The sequence below is a fragment of the Pithys albifrons genome, chromosome 4 (genome assembly GCF_047495875.1).
Source record: "Pithys albifrons albifrons isolate INPA30051 chromosome 4, PitAlb_v1, whole genome shotgun sequence".
NCBI lineage: Eukaryota > Metazoa > Chordata > Aves > Passeriformes > Thamnophilidae > Pithys > Pithys albifrons.
In genome coordinates, this window is record NC_092461.1 from 77,125,394 (window position 1) to 77,130,264 (window position 4,871).

A 4,871-nucleotide genomic window follows, 5' to 3' on the forward strand; every position below is an offset into this window, starting at 1 on the left:
CAGAGGAGAATTGCACTTCAAAAGAGGAAAGCAGTTGTAAGATTGGAGAAAGATTTGGAATATGAATTTAATAATCTCTGGGAGTGTCTGGCAGAAAAATAAGATTGGGGGAGTTTGAACATATTTCACTGAAAGCCATAGTTAAGAATGGAAATTGGATAAAGACAGTACAAATTCTTTACAAAAGACTAATACGGCATCTGGATAGCAAGGCCTGTTTTGGTGCCAGGCCCAAACCTTCAGTCTGTTGTAAGTTTAGTCTGATTCCCAGAAGTGTTAAATACTTGTGCTTCTCATTGGTGAGTTTTCAGGAGCCTGAGTGTTTTACTTGTAGAGGACCACCTTTGCTAATTGACATGTAGAAGTTTGACACTAAGAAGAGTGTGACCTTGTTGGAAAAGCAGCATTCCTTGAATAGATGTAGGTCCACACTTGCCTCTCTATGAAGAACCTGTCTTTGCTTGCATGGTTCCAGGGTGCCATGTGCCAACATTGCCAAGTTAACGTGAAACCAATTTCATATACAGCAGTAGGAAAGTGGGAAAGATCTGTGACCACCTTATGTCATGGTTGGAATAGTGTGTGTGACTGCAGCACAGGACGTGCGTTAAGTGGATGCCCTCCAGCGAAGATGAAACAGTGTCTCTGCAAATCGGCTGAGGTGTGGATGGTCAGGGCATCCAACCTGACAATTATTTTGGATGCCAGAGGTGCAGCATGTGTGGTGCTGGTGTTTGTGTTTGCATTGAAGGATTCCTGACATCATCAGTCAGTACACATATGGGTGGTAGAGCCAATTTAATAGTTGTTTGTCTCTTGAAGAATTTAGGGCGGTCTAGTTAAGTCAAAACTGGCCTCTGTATCATTACTCTGACTTATTGTACCTTTGTTAAGAATACTTAATATTTTCCATTGCTAGATCCATGGTAGATCCGATTCAGGCCAAGAATTTCTTGGAAAACTTCAGTAAAAATGGATATGCAAGCTCCGAGAACAAGACCAAGAAAAACACATCGCTTTGCCCACATTAGAAATTCTTGTGACTTCTCCTTTGAAATACTTGAGTATCGCCGCATCAAGATAAGATTTCAGGATATGGGCTTCTGTCTCTGAGGTGGGGCTGGAGAAGGAGGGGGTGCCCTTCTTGTCAAAATCCACCCACCTTTGTCCAATTTTAAGCCTTTTGAATCATAGCTCACATATGCTAGCTAGGGACTTATTTCTGCCTAGCATCTAAAACTGACAGTGAGGATAGATCTTCATGGAGCAAATTTCAGGCTTCTGTCTTTGCTGAAGGGGCTGAGCACATGCAGTCCCCAGAGCTACAGGATCACTGCGAGGGATGTTCCCAGCTGCTCTGGGGCATGCTGGAGACAGCTGCTGGAGTCTGGGTGCAGAGCAAAGTGGAGTGGAGGTGGGAGCAGCCCTTTTGGACGTGGAGAGGGAGGAAAAAATACCATGCTCAGATCAAATGCATACACATGGTGGGAGGCTTTGGGCTTCCACGTTCCACATAAGTTTCTCCTCACTTGTTTTCATGCTTGAATTTTTAAAGTTTCTCATTCAACTTTGAGAGGCTTTTTGTTCCTGCTGTTGTTTTTCACTCTATATACTACTGGATCCCTTAAAGACGCACACTAAACCTGGGGCTCCATTTTACTGGGTGCTGCTAAAATGCTTTTCCATAACTAGACAAAACAAGGAAGGTGGCCATGTCGGAACTGCAACTGGAATGTGGCTGTTGCTGGCTCTTACTGGAGTGATTAAATGGGAACAGGGCCACATAGCTCCTCCCTCCCTTGAAAAACAAAAACTATGGGCACTTGTACAGAAAACAACCCCTGTCTCTGTTTGTCCTTGTCTTGCTGCAGTCTTCTTTGAAATCAGTTTGGTTTTTTCATTATTTTCAGTGTCATAATAACATAGGGGAGGTTCAAAATGGAGCCATCTGTATTTAAACAAGGAATGGGCAAATGTCCTGTCTGCCTGGGAATCTCTTTAGACAGTGGTGTAAATAAAAATAAACTTGTAAATGCAGTAGAACAAAATGACCGGTTACTGAAAAGAGCTGTTTTAAGGTTTTCATTAAATGACAGCTATGATTTATCCTGTTCTTTACCATTTTGAGGCAATTTGTAATCAAGTACAGAATTACTGGACATTAAGATTTCAGAGGGAAGCCTGGAAGAAAATCTGTCTTTGTCACAGTGTCTGTTAATATTTAATTGCCTCGGGATAATTTTAAAACAGGCTGCAGGTTTCTGAAACATTCATGTAGGCAAGTCCATCTGTTTGCTGGTGGTTTAGGGTACAAGAACCCTCCAGTTCACAGGACAGTCGGACCAAAGAGTTGGATGAAAAAGAAAACACTGTTGACACCTACTCAGACACAGTCTTCAATGAGTAAAAACCTTAAATAAATAGAATCTGGAGTACCCAGAGGGAATGCTGGTGGAGTGTTTCAGAGACTCTTACGAGTTCAGCTTGACTGGAAATGTTTAATATCCAAGAAAAAGAAAAAAATTGTTCAAAGGATTTTGTTTCTCCTCTTGAAAATATTAAATTCAGGGAGTGTGACTCCAAGTGGAATGAGGGAAGCAAATGGAAAACTGGTAGCAGAAGCTGGGTTTTTGTGTTCAGCAAAATGGCATTTTCTGGTTTGTGGGCAACATGATATCCTGTGAGCACCGCACTTGGTTCACTCCAAAATTTCAGGGAAGGCTTCAGAGCCATTTTAACTAGGGAGATCCTTTGTGGATAGTGCTCATTGCAGGCTGGTGTGGATAGCTGGCAACCAGACAGGAGAAATAAAACCTCCACTTGCATCCTTGTGTCCTGTCACCTTGGGCCACCTGCAGAGGAGTCCAAGGGTTCTGCAACCCGTTTACCTTGAGCCCAGGATGAGGTACGTGTCCTGCCTGGATCCCCTGAGCAATATTCCCAGGTAAATTACTTGTCATTGACAAATTTCCAACATGATAAAACTCAGCCAGGTCAGTTCTGTCTCTGTGCCAGGGTGGCCAGAAAAGCTGGCACGAGTGACTGGGCTCCTGAGAAGGAAGGTGAAATGGCAGTGACCTTAGTGGTGGAGTCATACAGGGTCTGCCTCAGTTGCAGGTTGGATGGGAGGAGCTACTCTCCCCCAAACCCTCTGAGTTGCCAAAGGCTGTGCACCACCAATGCTGGCACATGCCCAGATGGGGTTATCATCACAATGAAGTCAAGTTGCAGCCTTCCCACCACAGCTCTCTGGAGGTCTTTCATTGCTCCCTGTAGCCTGGATTGCCACTGTGGTGCTGATGGGGGGCTGCTGCCTGCGCTTGCCTAATCCTCCTGCTTGCCTTCATGTTGCAGGGGAAGGGAGTCCAACCACCTGGCTTGAGGAACAGCAAATTTACCTGCAGAGGAATGACCAAGGGTGCCCCAACCCCGCACTTGGGGTCTGCCAAGACAGCCTGCCTGTGGGGTGGGGACAGCTTGCTGCCATTGCAGGGGAAAACAGCAGCTCAACCCTACCCCAAATTACCACAACTTCCACATGCAAATTTTACATAATCTCATAGCAATTAAACCTGCTAAAAATTGGTCTAAACAGAATACATTTATCCTCTGAATGTTTTGGCAGGAAAGTTTTGTAAGCAACAAACTAAAACAACATAAATAGAAAGGCAAACACCTGGCGAGACAAATCCAAAGTATTCTGCTGTCTCTGTTTAAACTGAATAGCACCTCGGCATAATAATCTTCATGTTGAGATAATGAGGCTGTTAAATAAATAAAGCATTCAAATGTAAAAGAAAGTAAGAGAAGAGAGATGGCATTCAAATTGAAAGACTAAAATTCAAGCTTCTTTGAGCCTCAAGGAAAGCATAAATCCATTAAATTGTGAAGAAATGAGAGCTGGAAAGAGCCTGTCAGGTCTATTCTAAAACTTACGACAAAATGAAACTTACTTAGGGGCCAGAAAGCAAACTGAAAGAAATGGCAATGTAGCAGGAGGATATGACTCTCCTAGTATGGTAATTGGTACATACTTGGTGCATCTGCAGGTGTCTCTGCAGACTCGTGATTCCTTCTTTCAAAGTAAAAATGAATGTTTTAGTTCTAATGTACTGCAATGTCCTTGGAGATGGCTGGGTTTTGGGCCAGTCCCCCAGGAAAAAAAGTAAAAATAAAAAGGAAATAGTTCAAATACACATCAGAAAGAACTATCAAGCATTTCGTTCTCTATCTGTGTAGGAATATGTGCGTGTGTGCATATGTATATGTATGTGTATATATATTTCACATTGCCCTGCAGGGATGTAGTTCCAGCTAGATATAATAAGCCATAATATATACACTCCAATTAGAGCAGTAAAAGGAATACATAGCACAATTATTCAGCTGGCTGATTTTGGAAATGTTTTAGCTGTCTCCATGATGCCAGTGTTACTGTGTTCCTATGGGAATGGGCTGCCTCAAAACAAAAGGGTTTAGTAATAAACTAAATATTCTGTAAATATCATGTATTCTGCAATATTCAAATTAAATTCACTCATTTTCAAAACTAATTGAAAGAGTTCTTTTCTACTCTGTCAATGATGCAAGATACAACCAGTTAGATTCAAACCATCATTAGGACTAATTAGGACATCTTAGGTAGTAAAAGCATGTTCACATCCTCTGTGCAGCCACAGTATTACTTCTCAGAGCTGCACCCTAATGATGCTGCCCCTTTAGAAAAACACCATACTGCAGGAGTAATCCCATAGGCTTTAATGGGACTACTGATTAAAATACTATTAAGGACTACATATTAAAGGGCTTTTCTGTGTGAGGGAGCATTCTGAAGTCTGGCTTTATGTTAATGTTTGCCTTAAATGCAGATC